General features: G+C 43.2%; 1 long non-coding RNA gene across 5 annotated transcripts; it reads right to left on the reverse strand.

Annotated features, from left to right (window-relative positions):
• Positions 1 to 4919: 4919 nt before the first annotated feature.
• On the reverse strand, positions 4920 to 18371 carry LOC144105756 (uncharacterized). 5 transcript variants are annotated; one of them, XR_013308880.1, is made up of 8 exons: positions 18158 to 18371; positions 17680 to 17750; positions 14023 to 14129; positions 13713 to 13893; positions 11310 to 11426; positions 10912 to 11026; positions 7085 to 7192; positions 4920 to 5229 (listed from the first exon to the last, which is right to left on the reverse strand). It is a non-coding gene; the product is annotated as an uncharacterized LOC144105756 (long non-coding RNA). The 5 variants fall into 5 exon arrangements; XR_013308881.1 differs by having other exon boundaries at positions 10912 to 11029; XR_013308882.1 differs by having other exon boundaries at positions 10912 to 11067.
• Between the last annotated feature and the right edge of the window lie 392 nt (positions 18372 to 18763).

The following is an 18763-nucleotide window of genomic DNA, read 5'->3' on the forward strand; positions in this document are numbered from 1 at the left end:
CTCCGGGGATCGCTCCGGCTCCAGCGGCCACTCCGGCTCCAGGGCAAAATCGTCGTCAAGGCCGAGGACTGAAGCCAACTGGCAAAGGGAGGTGAGCTGGGTAGATAAGGTCTCCCCAAAAAATTAGGAGTCCAAGTAACTAGCCAAGATGGGAATCATGGTAGAGAAACTCACTAAGAGTAGATGACCTCGAAAAGGAAAACGCTATGCTAAAAAGGGAGAAGAAAGTAGCTAACGCAGTCAATACAGCTAACACGATTAAAACCCACTCAACCGTTGAAAGCACTGTGGAGATGAAGGTAGATGACACCCGCTCCCCACCTCTGAAAAGGAAACTAGGCGCGAACCCGTCGCAAGAGCCCACAATGGCAGATCTATGGAAGAAAATGGACGAATTCCAGGCAAGCTGGCAGGAAGAGTTCGCAGAAGTCTTCCAAGCCATCCAGGCGCTATCGGAAGCCAGAAACACAGGGCCGAGTTGGTGAGTATTAACAACTGGCAGAGGGAAACAGAGCAGAAGGTACATGGTGGATCACAGACGGCTGCGACCCAAATACTACTGGGTGAAAATATTCAATTCAATCATGGCCAGTCACAGTAAACACTCGATTTGGCGGTGTAATTGCCGCAGGTACCGTCGCAAAAGGGCGGTCCTACAGCAGTTCCTTCTTGGCAAAGACAATCCGGATGTAATCGCTTTACAAGAAACTGCGGGGATGGCAAAATTATCGGGCTACCTATCATTTAGTAAAGGTGATGCAAGATCCGGGGTAACCACCCTGGTCAGGAGAAACTTAGCAGTCGTTAAGCATGACACGAAGGTTATCAACGTAGACCACGTCCTTGTTGAACTTATTCCAGCAAAAAAAGAAAGAAGGCAGCCTTATTCTCAATATCTATAGCAGCCCGAAACAGAGGAAGGCCCGATTTGGACCTCTTCTCCAAAAAAACTCTGCGTATTGCCAAAAGGCAAGCTTTGGTAGTGGTGGGAGATTTTAACGCCCAACACGCTGCCTGGGAGTACACAAAAGAAAGAGTTAACGGAAGGGAACTCTGGCTAGATGCACAGCAAGAGGGGCTCACCATAAAGACCAACCCCCAAACCCCCACTAGAACGGGGAATAGTGTCTGCGTAGACACCTCACCCGACCTCACCTTCGTCAAAAACGTGGGAGATGCAACCTGGGTTAATACCCAGGAAAACCTAGGCAGCGATCACTTTATTCTCGAAACAGTGGTGAGCGCAGGCCCTGCCAGGAGAAAAGGCAGAAACCAGCTAATTGTTGAATGGGATGTCTTTCGCGAAATAAGAAGCGAGGCAAAAGCGAGTGAGATAAGGGATATTGGTGAATGGGCTAAGAAACTCGGCCAGGACGTCAAGAACGCAACCAAGGTGATAACGGAGGACTCTCCACTGGAATTAGAGGACAGCCACCTCCTCCATATGTGGGTAGCTAATCTCAGTATGGAAAAACGGCTCAGGAGGCAAAGGTGGAACCGCAATCTCAGGAGACAGATCGCTAGGCTCAATAAAAATGTAGAAGATTACGCGCTAAAACTAACCAGGCAGAACTGGGAGTCCACCTGCAATAGGATGGACGGAAATATAGGCCTAGCTAGGACATAGATTCTACTCCGATACCTGCTGGATCCACAGGGCTGCAAAACAACGCAGCGACAGAACCTTCAAAAAATTCTTCACTTGTACAAAGGTACGGAGGTAGATCTAATGAAGGAAATACAGGGGAGATACATAGGAGACACTAGCAAGGAACCCCTACCTAACTATGAAGGCGTAGGCAACTGCAGCCTAGACGAACCCATCAGTGAAGCGGAGGTCCGGGCGGAGATTGCCAGGCTCAAAATCAAGTCAGCTTCAGGCCCGGATTGCGTTAGCAATAAAATGCTTCACAATCTAGACGATAACTCTATAAGTTCATTAACTAACTTTACGCAGAAGTGCTCGGAAGAAGGTAAAACTACCAAATCAGTGGAAAACCGCTAAGGTGGTGATGATCCCAAAACCAGTCAAGAAACTCCAGATAGAGAACTTAAGACCTTTCTCTCTAACCTCTTGTGCAGACAAGCTTTTGGAGCACGTTATTCAAACGCGGCTCAATAACTACATGGAGGATAATGACCTCTATCCGCATTCGATGGTGGGCTTTAGGCCCAGGCTCTCCACCCAGGACGTGATGCTGCAAATAAAACACCAAATCACAGATGCGAAAACCGGGGACGCAAATGCAATCCTAGGGCTTGACCAAGCGAAGGCTTTTGATAACGTCACACATAAAGCGATTCTGGAGAACCTTCTGGACTTGGTAGCAGTCGAAGGAACCTACAATTACATTAGGGACTTTTTGTCAGACCGAGAAGCACGAATACATATTGGAGAATGCAAATCGGATGACATTAATTTAGGCAGTTAAGAGACCCCACAGGGCTCTGTGCTCTCGCCCTTTCTTTTCAATGTGATCATGATCAAACTCCCTGAAAGACTTAAGGCTATTGAAGGACTAAACCACAGCATGTGCGCTGATGACATCACGTTGTGGATAGCTAGGGACAGCGATGCCGAAATAGAGGACACCCTTCAAAGGGCTATTCAGGAAATTGAAGGTTACGTCGGACCTAGGGGACAAATGTTCACAGCAAAAATTGGAAGTGCTTCTATACCAGCCGAAAGGCAGGGCCAGTAAGGAGGAACCGTAAATCTCCCTCAAAGCTTGGGGGATTCTCATTCCAAAAGTGGAAAAAATCAGAGTTCTGGGACTTCTGATTCAGGCCAACAGCTTTAATGGCGAAACAATAAGGAAACTAGACGGCTGCGCACCGCAGACCATGAGGCTCATCCGCAGGATTGCCAACAGGCGGTCGGGATGAGAGAAGCGAATCTAGTTAGGCTAGTCCAGGCCTTTGTTATAAGTAGAAAAGCTTATGTTGCTCCCTTTCTCAGCTTTAGGTCCTTTGAGAAGAAGAAGATTGAGGGCATCATACGTAAAAGTATAAAACAGGCGCTGGGGCTTCCCATCCGCACTTCAAATGAGAAACTTTTAGCTCTAGGGCTCCACAACAATCTTGAGGAGATTATTGAAGCAGTGAGGATCTCGCAGTACGAGAGACTTGCGGGAAGCCCTGCGGGCAGGAAAATCCTAGCTAGGATAGGCATTAACTATGAAGGGCAGGAAGGCATCAAAGTAGGCCTGCCAGGAAGGTCTACTTTAAGCTAGGCACCTGCGCACGCCACCCTCGCTGAGAACGAGGCGGGCCACGAATTATCTCGAGGACTTACTTTTCGAGCTGGTGGGCTAGCCGAAGGCTTCACGGGGCGGGACCGCTTAGTGTCTTACAGAGAGATCACACAACACTAAGGACTAGGGCGGGTTAAATATCCTCCGGCTGATATATCCTTAAACAAGAGCCAGGCCTCCACTTGGCGTCGCCTGCAAACCAACTCGTTTCCAAGCCCGATGTCGTGCAGCCTCTACAACCCGAGTCAGTACTCCAGCCAGTGTAAGCTATGTAAAGCCAGGGCTGATATTATTCACGTTCTGTGGGAATGACCACAGGCTCCCTCAGAGGGAAGCATAAAGTCTTTATAACAATGGGAAACCTTATTACTCAGCTCCGATCCGGAGATTCAACTGAAGACCGTCCGACTGGCCGAAACCGCCGCTAGAGTCCAAGGACTCCTGGTTATCGTCTAGGTGGGAAGGCTTAAAGCCTTCCCTACATCTGTTGAACATATAAAGTTTTACAATCCAATCCAATTACTGCTTTCCATGTACTGTTGTCAGTAGAAATATATTAGAAACCGAGACAGATTTTATCATGCGAACAAATGCGTAAATTAAGTTGCAGTCTAACAGGTCAAAGCAACTAAAGCAACCTTGGACACAAAACGAATATCAGCAGTCACAGTCTCTTAGCCGAGCATATTCTATTATTATTTGTTGATAGGGAGTTGATACAATTTTTTTTACTGCTTTCTAAACACTGCTGTCAATAGAAACATAGTAGAAAAAATTTCTTTTGAGGAAAGAGAATGACGCAGTAACTGGCTCATATATCTCAGTGCACACCAGAACTCGCCGTGAGGGGAGGAATAAAGGAGAGATTGAGAGAATAAATGAAGAAATAGGCACCGTAGTGGAGGTCTCCGGAATATTGTCGACCGCCTAGTGGTCTTTAACGTGCACTAAAACCGAACAACACACGGGCGCCTTTTGCGTTTCAAAGCGACAGAGGAGCTTCGAGTATCGAAATGCTGTAAGAGGTTCAGTCCCATAACCTATAATATGAGCAGGGCCCGCTTTGAGGGCAGCTAGAGCACCAGCGCAGTGCGTCTCCTGCATTTTCAGTAGCATCTCCTTCAACGCAAACACGGTACGAAGATATGTGGCAGGGAAAATGCGTTGAGAATTGTATTTTCTATTTTCCCATACTGCAATGACTCTGAGGAGCCCGGGAAATAAATGCGGTGTTTTAAAGTTTAAACAAGTAGACGTGCGAAAGCATGTATTTAATCTTCGCCTCTTCTTACTGGCATCTGCATATGCACACAAACGCGGTTCTCGATCGCTTTTCATCTTCACACCCTCTCTGCTGGGCAGCAGCGGGCGTGATGGCCTCTTCCAATTGGCTATGCCTGGCTCGACGCTCTTACGAACTACACTGTAAAAAAAAATGCTCCGCAGTACAGAGAAACCCGCTGGTAATGCGTTGCCGGAGGGTTTTCAGCAACATGAGGTACGGACTAAATGTCAGAAACAGAGACTCCGTATGACGACTGTCACATTCTTGGTAACGGAAAGTTACGCCATGCTATGCAAGAGACCGAAATCGTTTCTTCACAACGAATGCTTATGTTTTGTTCTTACTGAAGTTTCCGCAATGTGTATGCATACGTCCTCCGTTCACTCGGAAGTCATTTCATCTAGAGCGGAAATTATCTGTATTGTAATTATGTACTTTCTGTAGTACATGAACATGCGTCTTCGTATAGCTTCTGCCCGCAATGTTCACTGCAGATATAGCCGTCCAGGTGCCGAAGAAATAAGTATTATGTACAAGGCTTTCCTTTACGCATATTATGTAGTGCATACGTACAAAGAATGCAGCTTAGAATGAAAGAGTGGTAAGTGTTTGGGTGAGTACAAGTACATACGTTTTATTTTCATGGCAAACTACACACATTGTACACCTGCACATTGCTGTCGGATCCATCTGAAAAGCATAAAAAAATCCTCATTTAGTGGTCACACAACACCAAATATAAATTTCACAAATACATTTCAACCATCCGCTATTGAACAATCGGCTTTCGTAGAAGCTTTCAAAAGCCATTCACCGAGAACCAACCCGTTATAATTTATTGCCCAAAATTCATTTCTCATAACAGTAAACAGTAAAAACCACAGGTCCAGAAAGAAGCAGACAAAATGCGCTTTCCCGGGCGGCACTGTGCGCATGAAAGTCTTTACAGTTGCTTATCATTTTGTGCAAATAGAAAGTAGCTCAGGATGGGGGCCAGATGCAATTCAATGCAGGTGCCTTTCTGTACATAGTACTAAATGCACAACTTAGCGAGCAAGGAACATTGGTAACATATGAAAAAGGTGGAAGACGCTTGCCGAATTTATCGTCCATCCAATTTGTTATAGGCAAGACAAGACGAAGCGAAAGTCCCGCACTCAGTTTATATCCAGTTCCCGGGCATGCCCGTTGCGGCAGATTATGACGCTTTTTATTATGACACAAACTTAGAATATGGCCCCAGGAAGCACACTTCCCCAAAACCGCATGTTTTCACTCATAGCTTCCATTATCTCAGCATGTGCAAGAAAATGTACTAATATCTGATGTCAGTGAAAATGCAGTCACACGTACCGGAAGCAGCTCACTAAGGCATTCCAATATCTCTGCAGTGTGCCTCACAAGGAACGGATGCTCAAGTTTCAAAAAAGGGCTCTTGGCAGAAATTTAACCAAAGGCCGTTGCCATGTGAACCTTTTCAAAATGATGACCCAGAAAGACGAAGTGTCCTCATGTGTCTGATGCAAAAGAAGGATGAAGGCATGAGTCTTTCTGCTTTTTGAACAGCTGTGATAAGTTTTTTACTGGTACTGCTTGGTGCAGCTTCAGTCTCCTTCTTGACATTTTGTGAAATAATTGTATATCTGCGAAAGATCTCGCTAGCAAACATTTTGGCACTAATGGAGAAGCAAAAAGACCCATGTCCTAGGCCTTTTTTGTGACACTAAAGGAAGGCTTGCCTTTTAGAGTCATTGATTACGAAGAGGTCCATGTGGCAACAAACTTTGAGAGAATTCCTTCAAGGGCTCTTTGTTCTCATGAGGTGCCCTGTAGATATATCACAACACCTCAGTGAGCTTTTACCGGCCCTGTGAGTTCACTGTCACTTGACATCAAGGGTATGTACTTTTCCTCGCCACATGCAGCAATGATTTTTATGTCAAGAGAAAGCATAAAAGATTTCTAAGTGCAATTCCAGATTGCTTGCGGAGGAAAGCACAAGAGTGGCCATGCTCAGCTGTTACCTTTGCTTCTTGCTCGAGTTCTACTGTGAGTACTATGTAATGACAGGTGTCTGCATCAACTCATATTTAACACCCATCCTGTGCGACTTCCATCTTGCACTACATGACAGGCAACTTTATAACACCCTTCATGCCAAGAGTGTCATCAGGGTCGGTGTGTTTTGTCAGTTTCCTGGTCCTGTGGTTTGTGCTGTGTTTTCTACTCTTAAATTATTTACTGCCTTCATTCTCCACTCCATGAAGCCTGAATGTGCTACACTGGGCTGCTCCACGCGTCGTGGAGCAGCCCAGTGGCCATTTTTTTTTCATACGTCGGAGGCACTCAGCTCGAAAGCCATGCTTACTATATTCAGCAGACAAGGGTACATGTGAGACACATCATTAATAACTAATTCTCACAGTGGTATCTGGTGCAAGAATATCTAAATACTACTCAATTTTTGCTTAAGTTTTCAGATACACTCTTAGATTAAAAACATAATTTGGCTACATCAGCAGAAGCACAGCACCAAGGTACTCACCAGTTACCTGAAGCACTGTACACAAGTTCTCGTGCCATCATGAATACAGCACACTGTCCACGTCTTCATAATGCCATGTCACTCCAGCACTTCGGTAGCAAAATTTTCCTTAAAAAAAGTTTTGTTTATGTTAGACTGGTCATATTTAATTTTACTATATACTATGTACTTCTCATTGTACTGCCCCAGACTAAAAAATACCAATGAACACGCTTTGAATTATGTCATATGTGATCACCAAATTATGTGATCACCAATTTGTTCTTAGAAATTCTGATTGAAATAAATCTGACAAAATAATATTTTAGAAAATGTGGCACAAGGAAGAAGGACGCTAGCTAGATAACCTGGACGAATGTTTTCAGTTGCATGCAGCCACCCGGCACCATTGCACACAAAATGTACAATAACGTGGGTTTTACCTTTCCGAATAGAATTCAATGCTGCAAACATTTAAGTAAAAAAATTTCAACCTTTCATTCCGCATAAAGGAAAGAAAATTCCTCTCGTTTTTTCACAAGCCTCTGCAAGTACACAATTCAGTGAATCTACTCTACAAGTACTTGAATCTATCAGCACGAGACAGGGACGAGAAAAGAAACAAGCACTGACTCGCAACTGAAGTTTATTGAAGTGAACAGAGAGTATACAGAAAAGCCACACGCCACAAACTACACAATTACACATAAGCTACATCACAACATAAGTAAAAGATTGCCCTTAACATTCCTCTCATCTAGACAGTCCAACCCGCTGCATGTTAACGCTATGGGCAGCACACTCACACATTCGCCACCGAGTCATAAGATGTGTCTAGCCTCGATAATTTTCTGGTTAATCTGCTGTGAACGTAGTGCCAAAATGCGTGTTGCCGAAAGGAATGGCTAGCAGCCTTCACATCTCTTGTAATATGCAGATAAGTTACAACCCCTACCAATATCCAAATACCTCTCATGCTCCTGTAGTCTTACATTGATACACATTCCAGTTTCACCAACATAAACCCAACCACATGATAATGGTATGCAATGCATGCAATGGTTGCAAGGCACATATATGTTGCCACGTTTCACTCGACACATGTGCTTTTCCCTAACGAAATTCACAAAATTATTAACAATTTTACAGATTGTAGACAACTTATTAGGGGCCGAACACGCCATTTTTACGTCATACCTTCTGGCCACAGTTTTCAAATTTTGCAACAATCTATGTATGTACAGTAACACAGTCAGTCTTTTGGCATCTCACTGGCTGGCCCCAGCCTGATCATGCCAGTCCCTGCGAAGGGGTTTCAGCTTTTAACATGCTAAAGGGAAGAATGGCACAGCATCAAGTAACGAGGAAAGCAGGACAGCACACCCACGCACAAGTGCCAACCCTGGAGCAGGTACAAAATCCAAGAGTGCGTGCTTGACATTCAGCGTTGACAGTCAAGGAAACGAGGAAACACGGATTTGAACGCTAAAGATTGAACGAGCCCGATCCTTGGCTGCCAACGCTGAATGTCAAGTACACGCTCTTAAATTCTGCATCCGCTCCAAGGATGGCACTTGTGCGTGGGTGTGCTCTCCTGTTGTCCTCGTTACTTGATGCTGCGCCATTCTTATCTTTAGCATGTCAGACCAACTTGCCCAATCTTATATGCTCAGCTTTAACAATTTATCGCACGCTTCTGCAATAGCATGGTTGGGAAATCATGCTTTCATTAGCCTTAAAATCTTCTCTTGGAAACCAGTTGTCACGCTGTAAAAGCATGGCTTCACCAATACCGAGCCTAGACTTGACGACGCAATGCTATCTTTCTCTCGCTTAGAATCGTTTGACCAACAGTCAAGTAGCTGCTTAACACTCCTGGGTGAATATCGCTAGCACACATGGCGTGTGCAGAACATCAAGGTAAGGTTCAGAAACCGCAGCTCTTTTTGTTGGGACATTTTCTCCAAGGTAAACTTAAGACAAAGGCCTTGCTCCTTAAACAAGTTCACAATATGTACAGGTCCCACACTATCACAACCTTTGTAAAAGACCAGAAAATCATAGACGTAGCGAAAGATTTCCCCCAGCCCATGCAATTTCTTGGCAATCATTCCTTCCACCCTGCTTAAGAGAATATTGCTTAGCACAGGGGCAGCCTTCGAATCGATACATTTAGCAGACTTTTGAACATATGCCGCACTGCCGTACTCCACAAACATGCTCTTCACTTCAAATAAAAGGAGGCAAGTGCCAAAAAAGACTTATGTTACACACCCGTTCCTAAACACGAGCTCATCGTTGTGCTCCGATATACACATTCATAAGCTTTTCACAAGATCTTCATACGGGATAGAATAAAATAGTTCTACATCGACACTAATCACATGACAATCCACTGGATTGTCATTCTTAAGATACTCAACCACACTGCGAATTGAGTACAAGAAATGGATCTTCAAGATGCGTAGACAGATGCTTTTGCAAATAACCAGAGATAATTTTGCATGAATCCTTTAATGAAATTTATCTGAAGAGCATGTTATTGAATAGCATTTATTTGAAGAGCATGTTTGTAGAGTAGCGCAGTGCGGTATGTGTTCTAAAGTCTCGAATATGTAGTGGTTCAAAGGTTGACCATGTGCTAAGCAATATTTTCTTGAGTAGGGTGGATAGAATAATTGTCCAGAATGTGCATGGGCTGGGGGAAAAATCTTTTGCTATGCCGATGATTTTCTGGTCTTTTATAAAGGTTGTGATAGTTCAGGACCTGTACATCTTCTCAAGTTGTTTAAGGAGCAAGGCCTTTATCTCAGGTTTACCTTGGAGCAAATGTCCCAAGAAAAAGAGCTGTGGTTTCTGGACCTTACCTTGATGTTCAGAACACTTCATGTGTGCTGGCGAGTGTTAAGCTGCTACCTGGCTACATGTCGACCATTCCAAGCTAGTGAAAGATAGCATTGCACTTTCTAACGCGGGCTCAGAATTGATGAAATTATGCTTTATGACGACTAGTTTCCAAGAGCAGATTTTAAGGTTAACGAACGCAGGATTTCCAAACCTTGTTACTGCAAGAGCATATGATAAATTGTTAAAGAAGCTGAGACAGTTTTGCGGTGACCAGCACAATCAGACTGGGGCCAGCCAGGGAGATGCCAAAAGACCAGTTGTGTTACCGTATGTACATAAATTGTCGCACAATTTGAAAAATGTGGCCAGAAGGTATGATGTAAAAGTGGCTTTCTCGGCCCCTAATACGTTGTCTAAAGCATGTAAAATTTTAAGAATAATTCTGTGAATGTGGCTCGAGAAAAGTACACGTGTAGAGTGAAATGTATATGTACCTTGTAAAATGAATGTGGTATCAAATATTATTATCTTGTAGTCTGGTTTACGTAGGTGCAACTGGAAGGTGTATGAATGTAAGACTACAGGAACACAAGAGGGTAGGGGCTTGGCTAGGTGGTTGAGGTAACTCTGCTGTACACTGCACGGGATGTGAAGTCTGCTACCCTTTCCTTTTGGCAACACGCATTTTGGCAGTAAATTCAGAGAGATTAAATGAGAGATTATCGAGGCTAGACACATCTTATGACTCCGTGAAGAATGTGTGTTTTGTCTATCGTGTTAACACAGAATGAGTTGGACTACCTCGATCAGGGAAATGTTGAGGGCGATTTTTGACTCATGTTGTCCTGCATGCTTATCTGTAACTACATGGTTTATGGTATTGCTTGGCTTTTTATATATTCCCTGTTCACGCCAATAAACTTTAGTCGCGAGTCAGCACCTGTCTTGTCTCCTTTCTCATCCCTGTCTTTCGCGCTGGTGGATTCACTGCAATGGCTCACCTCTGCAGAAATCCAAGGCATGACATTTTCCTCTTCACACTCGTGGTTCAGCGCATAATATGGCAAAGGCTTTTCAATTCCAAGGAAAGTTCATGGCTCCATTGAACACTGCCTCCTGCTTACAAGACACAAAGCAGCAATCATTGTAGATTCTACCTGTGACACAAAGAGCAAAGTTTTAGTTTAAGTGGACTAAACTAGGAAAGCAGCACAATATATCTATAGCCAAATAACTGAACTGAAATAAATAGAGGGTAGTGTAATAGTGAACATACTGATATATTGCAAGTGAGATATATGCATAATATATTGCAATATCCAACACTGCTACCATTGCCTTAGCCAACTACTTCATAAATAACAATAAATGCACTATCACAAAAATACTGATAACGTACTATTAGTGTTAATAGTAGCAGTGCAGGTTCCATGAACTAAAAAGGGCCCAGTGCTGACTGTCGTTCCCACAGCAGCCTTGTGACCAATGGCCGGTGTAAAGGAAAGAGGAGGAATGACTGAAAAGAGAAAGAGCCAGGGGGAAGGAAAATAGGTATAGAAGGGCTTAGGATATCATAGGCAAATAAGGTTGTTTAGACAGTGAGCACAAAATGAACATTACCACACAAGTAAAGACATACAAGACCAAACATATATATCATTGTGCAGAGTGGCAAACTTGATGCCATTTAGCCCAAAATATGTTTTCAATAAGGTGATTATAATTATTAATAGAACAACTGAGCGAGTGAAACCATAACAGGGATGAACAAGGAAGTTGTTAATATTCTGGCAGAAATTAAAAGAAGAAAATGGATCTGGCCAGGGCATACAATGCAGAGAATGAATCACCAATGGTATCTTAGGGCAACAGAATGAATTTGATGGATTTTAATGGCACAAGGGCATCTGTGGCCAAAGAGTGCCTTAGCACAAGTTAATTTCGTCTACTCAAGGTGAAATCAGAGACCCATTTCCCAAGCATTTCATTCCAGATAAGCTTGTGCATTGTATCACAACAAAATGAATTTCACCCTAAGGAAAATATAGCAGGAGATAGCTGATTATAAGCTCACTAGATAAGATTAGGTGACTTCTGATAGTGTGGCATGTAGCTGGTGCAAGACACAGATAATTAAACTGGAAAAGGCCATTGTCCTGAGGTGAATGTAAACTAAGCAATGAGGATAATGAAATTCGCTACACTAGAGCTGTTAAGAATCAGCTCAAGTTCCATGCTTCAAGATGATGCAAGTTTGCTCAGTGAAAAAAAATAAGTTCACCTAAGAATTGGTACCTTGGCGGTATCAAGCTGCAGGTGCAGATGAATTAATCCTGCCTCAGAGAAGAGCTACATAGAGCACAAAACATTTTCGGCCAGTCCTACACTGACAGCTGTTAATAATTATTTTAAAACTGTTTTTCATTGCACAAACAATAATACCGAGTTTGTGTTGGTCATGTGATTATGTTACTGAGGCTCTCCTAAAAATTCTAGCCAGAGCTAAAATACAAGCTGTCTCAACTAAGTTTTTATATCAACAATGAGAACATAAACTCATGCAGATTATTCAAGTAGAAGTTTTATTCAGGACGTGCCCTACAAATTTTAAATTATACTTAAAAGCAATAGAGTGGAGTGCTTGTGCCAAAAATACTAAACCTCAACAACAAAGAGAACACAAGATAAAGGCAACAACATATTGCCCAAAATTTAAATGTTTGACAGAACAAATATGAAAAGAAAACCTCTCCACAACTGGAACAAAACAGCGTGATACCGAGCACACATTTGAAAATTGTTTCATCCAAATCCCCAGTCTCATGCTCCAGCACTCTTCAGCCAGCATGTCATGAAATGTACCATAGTTCTGGTAGCTGTAAAGAGTATACAGCTGATCCGGCATTTTGATATGTGAACAGCAACCCTCAATGACCACCAGGCTGAATACTTTCAAGAGGCTGTTCTAGTAACAAGACTGCAGTGAAACACTTAGCAAGTTATGCTGGCGTAATAATGCAAACCGTTGAGTTCGCTACCACGCAACTCTGTAGTAACTCCTAAAGTGTTGCAATCGAATGAAAAAAAGGACTGCCTATTATATAAACAAAAGTCAAGAGGCTGCAATGCAAGGCCACGACAGAAGTGCTGCAATACAGCAATAGCGATACAATGTACACTTTAAGCAACACAATGAAACATGATCTTTTATCCTTAATTATCAGAATTTAAATATTTGTTTTCCTTGCTCTCTTGCAAAATTAATTTTAGATCGTGAAAGCACTCAAAAAGACAAGGATACAGAAAGAGATTTCCACACAGTGCACTTACTTCCAGTGTCTTTTTGAGCACATCCACTATCTAAACATGGTAACCCAACTAGTCTAAACGCTGTCGTTATTCCAAAATTAAGCCTTTCACAAAGTGGGAGCCCCTTTCCCCATACAAGGTGCACCATAACTAATCCAACACTTTTTTCATGATATGTTTTCTCTGAGAATAAACACTGTTTGAAGATTTTGCAATAGTACTTGTCTTTTCAATTCTATGAATGTATCATGCAAGTGTTCAATGAAATGACCATCTGCCTATCTTGATCATTGCTCAAAATCAGGGTATAATGCACCATGAAGGGCAGGCTCTGCTTGATTTTTATGTTTTCCTAATGAAGCATGTACGTGCAACCCTTCTGCTGGCTTGAATGCAGCAGGTTTGTCTAGCTAGGCGAACTGTGGTTTTGCTATAAAGATGAAATGGTACTTTGGAAGTGAATGGTTTTCTAAAATGCATTTAACATACATACCGGGGCTTTAACAGCACCTGGTGTAAGCAACATCAGTGGGGGAACCGCAGGAGTGGCCTAGTGGTCCGAGCATCTGCCTCGCAAGCAGGAGGTGCGGAGTTCGATCCCCAGTGCCACCGGGTAACCAGCGGTGATACAATGGGTCGTTTCAATGGCCAGTTTAAAACTTGAAATAACCATGCTGCAATATATACAAAAAATGATTTGTGTGCTCTCTCTTACATGACATAGTTAATCATATCATAGTGTTGGTAGTACACAAAATGCATGTGTGGAACATATACATGCACTGTTTTTGTTCACATCTTACCTGCTATGTGCTGTTATGGCATGTTATGTGCTGGGAAAGCAACAGATAGTGAGCAATGTTGTGTTGCAGCCTTTCTTCTGGTGGAATTTGAATCATGTGAGGTGCAGCTGAAAGAAATTGTTTCATACATAAGTATATTTCATGTAACACAACAAAAAGTGCACAGCCCCATCATGAGTTGTGGTTTAAACTAACAGCGAGTTTTTTACTACTCTATTTAACATATGATGCAAGTCAGTGATGCTGGAGGCACAAAACTAAATACTGTGAGGTAACAAGAGCTAATATGGACAATCATGCCTTTAAGAGATATTGTCAATATATATTTTCCTGAATGAACTAAAGTTATCCTTAGAAGCATTCAGAGGAAGATAATTTTGCTAAATGCCTTTTGCCAGAATAGGCCTTTCATGAACCAGTTGCAAATGAAAAGAATAACTTTAAGACCATGCTATACATGCTCTAACGCCAAAGTAGTTGCATACAAGCAGTATACTATGCCCCTAGTTTTATGGTGGGCCTGTACTGCACAATTTTCATGCAAGGTAGTGGAAAGTATGTGCCGTGAAACAGACCTCTGCTTGTTGAAACTGGCAAATAAGTACTGGGTTTTTAAGGCAGGAAAGAAGTTACATAGTTCGTTCTGCAGGTTTTGAACTTCAGGTTAGTTATTTGAAAAATATCAATCCCTGAACTGCAATGATTGAAATTTTTAGCAAATAACATTTCCATTGTAACAGTGGAAACGCTCTTTTATTTGAGGAACGACTTTTCAAAAGCCTGCGTTTCATGGTGGCTGTCAAGTAGCCGTGATAAAGAGAAACCAGTCACGACACACAACCAAGCCCCCGTAGCACATTTTCAACTATACCCTCATGATATAGCTTCAAAGTAAGTGTTAAGCAATACAAATACAAATCCCTTGATTTCCTTCATGATTTACCACTGGTGTATACATACAAAGATAACCGTACAAGATGTGGAGTGCATGGTACAGAGATAGTAGGCAGATGGTTTCTTGACACTCAAAAAGTGAACAAGGGAAGGAAAAATCTCAGGGTGCTTGCCGTTTCGACAAGACAACTTGTTTTCGTCTGGGGTCAACATATACAGAGGAAACTTAGAATCAAGTACAGGGTTGTCCACTCTTAGTGCGAACACGCGAGCACATGGCTGTGCTCTTTGGGCCACTGTGTCTGACATTGCCACACATCGAAGTGTAACATGACACGAAGCACCACATCCAGGTGCATCTCCTCTTGCGCCATTTTGCAGCGATGAGTGGCTGCGCCGCACACAGTGGACCTCTAAAGAGTGCGGCCATGCGCTCACATGTTTGCACTAAATGTGGCCAGCTCTGTACATTCCGGAATTGGCATAATTATTTGAAAAGGCCTTGCACATGGTCAGAGGTTTCCCAACCCATAATTTCCCCCTCCTTTCCTGCATTCTTTAATTTATCGTTATACTTTAACCTTACGCCCTGCACCTCCTGACATCACTTCTCGGAACCTTGGCCGCCATACTCCTCCCCCTCCCCCTTCTTTTTGCCTTTTCTCCGAACCTGCCCTCATTTTCTCTTTTTCCTTCAAATTATTTTGCCCCCCCCCTGGTATTTTATTCTGCCATGCTGCTTCATTCCTTTATCCTAGTTTTTCAGGAAAAGGCAGCCAGCCATACCAAGCCACCTGTTGCGGCTGGACATAAAGCCATTCAAGCCCACTATCCACACTCCATACCCCGAGATTCGTTTCTACTGAATTGGGCTTTTTTGTTTTCACAGTTTTGCAGGTCAACCGGTTAACCTTCATTAGCAGCTATCATGCTTCGTCAAGGTTCACGCTCCCCATTGTAACGCCCTTCCCATATCGCACCCTCGTCCCACACAACAGGCCTTTCGCCTCAACGTGAAAACCTTATTTAAACCCCACCAATGATGAACACTTTGCCAGACAAAGACAAGTCCTCTTGTCGAAACGTCGGCAAGCACCCTGAGGCTTTTCCCTTCCTTATTCAGTTTGTGAGATACCAGGGACAGGTGTTCAAGCAGCCATACCACACTAATACCCCTGTCACACGGGCACCGCAAAGGCCTTTGAGAATCATATCCAAAGGCGTAAGGAGTGCAGCTACCCGGTACAAATGTTGCGCCTTTGTCGCTAAGGGCCTTGGAGGTGAAGGCGCTCAACCGAGACCTTCGGAGCCCGAAGACGCGGCATTCGAGAAGCTGTGATCGCAGTACCATCCAAAGTCAAAAAGTAAAAGCAATAAAAAAATAGATAAGCTAATAATGTTTGAAAACATTTTTTTCAAATACGAAAGGTATGTCTGGCTTTGGTTTTTGTACGGGTGTTTATGTTTTATGTTGAAATTTCAAGACAGTGAAAGTGTTGCGGCAACACCGAGCGCCCGTGGTGGCCAAGGCAATACACGTACAAAACCTGCTCCTGCTGATGAGAGTAGCTGTTGCAGTACTTTTAAGGAAGCAATCAGAATAAAAAAATTGTCAAAGCTCAACGAATGAACAGAATACACCACTTTAATTTTAGAACACTCACTTCAGCCACCTCGAGTATAGCAGCGGGTGCTAAGCCTGAACGACTTTCACCTTTGGGCTGCACCGTGTAGCTGCATCGCTGCTCCTTTAAGCTTTCGCTCCTTTGGTGAAAAATGGTGCCTTTGCTGGAAAGGCCTTCGAGGAATGCCATGTGACAGGGGTATAAAGCACATTTTTTACTGACACGAAAGACTCAGTGCCTTTAGTTCTGACAACATTCTGAATCATGCTTTGGTGGCTTAGCATATCAAAATACTGGACATGACAAAATCAGCTAATTAGTGAGGGCTATTATTTGCTATAGGTAAAATTATAACATTCTCCTAAAATAATGAAAAGAAACCACCAGCACTGACATCAATGTACAATTTGGCTGTAACATACTGACATGACAATACAGTTACACGTAAATTCCCTTTTCGCACTTCAAAACTGCATGCATTATTTCTAGAAAGTGCGAGAACAGAAGCTCATACATAGTGCCAAAGAAAAGAGTGCATAATAGTACCATTTATGAGGTGTTTATCGGCAACTGCAATGAGCAAGGCTATGTTAATGGCAATCCAGAGTTATTATGTGTCTTATGAGCGCATGCACTTGGGAGGTGATAGCAGCTGTGGACGCAGCTGTCCATCGCAGTTTTGAGTCTGTCGAGATAACACATGGGGTAAGGTATTCCCTGTTTTGCTGCCGAAGGCAAAACCGTCAGCGAGTGGAGTTGCCTTGCTATTCACTGTCAATATCTACTGCTCAAAGTAAAGGAAACTAGGGCATAAAACATACAGCATTTCATACTATGCTTTGGCCAAATGCAGTGAGAATGAAACAGACTAGAGACTTGTCTTATGACGTTTGCACTCTACTTTGCACCAGAGGAAAATAAATTTATGTACAGTTGACCTGCTGCTTGCCACAGTCCTAGAAGAAATGAATCCAGGTCTCAGAAATTCTACCGAGAGAATACTGATGCTGCATGTGCATTTCTCTGAACTGTTCTGAAATATGCAGAAGTTACCAAATTTTTTACTACCTGATTACATACTGTAATCTTTGCAAGGAATTGAGGTTAACGGACAGGGAAAAAATGTCAGGAATGGTACCTGTGGTACGGGGCACTTGGACAAACAAATGACCCACTGGGCGTCCCCAGGAGCTCTGCTACCAGGCACCCCTAGCAACAGTAGTCAATTTTCCAGATCCAAAGGAGCCATGCGAATGATTGCCGAAAAGTCAAGTTTAAGGACAGCAGATGCATGAACACAAAACAGTTTTCCAACTTTGTTTCAGTGTGATAAATGGTTTCAAATCTCTAGACTATATCTGGTAGTACACAAATTATCAGAACACCATCTCCCGCTCAGAATCATCTCAAAACACATTCGACACGCAGTACCAACATGGACAGTTCGTGCTTAATTGAATCCAAAAGTTTACGCTGATCGACCAATATTACTCTAAATAGAGACAGAAAGCGCATGCACGTTGTACTGATGTTATCGTGAACATAACATGCGACGAGACGCAGGGTTACAATACAAACAAAAAACAGCTTTCAAAATTTGAGAACAAAAGGCTCACCTTCTCACAAGTTCGCCAAACCGGAGACGTTGCCGAGTGGCTGCCGCCAAAGTCACTCGCAATGCACAGAAACAATAAAAATGCAGTGCCGCTGACTTTCCTTGAGCAATTCCAGTCGATTGAACTTCCAACTGTTCGCACCGACTACCTCTGCAAGCATGTCTAAAAGTTAGCGGCCCGCAGCCACGCCATTTGCAATTTACGGAGCTACACGGGAAATTCATAGCGCCATTCGCGTATTCGCGCTCAAGCTCACGTCGCTGATGTCGCAAAGGCGCACAACGGCAAAAACATATAAGATGTATTTAATTTTACGGTAGCTTTTTAGCTGACAACCTGAATCGTTTGATATATTGTTTTTTCTTTTCGTTGCATGAACGTTATTACCACCAGCGGCAGCGCAGCTTGGCCATGGCTAGCCATGGCGAAGTCGAAGCGCTAGCCGAGCCCGCAGTCGGAAACATGTGCGCAGTTAGCGCAGTGTGGAGTTCAATGAACAGGCGCTATGGAATGGGTTTTTGTTCTTCCGTGTTCGCTGCGTGCGTCCTGCGCGTTGTGTGTCTTTAGTATGTGTGTGTGTGGCCGAAACGCTGCATTGGAGTGTAC

Source organism: Amblyomma americanum, chromosome 9, assembly GCF_052857255.1.
Source record: "Amblyomma americanum isolate KBUSLIRL-KWMA chromosome 9, ASM5285725v1, whole genome shotgun sequence".
Lineage (NCBI taxonomy): Eukaryota > Metazoa > Arthropoda > Arachnida > Ixodida > Ixodidae > Amblyomma > Amblyomma americanum.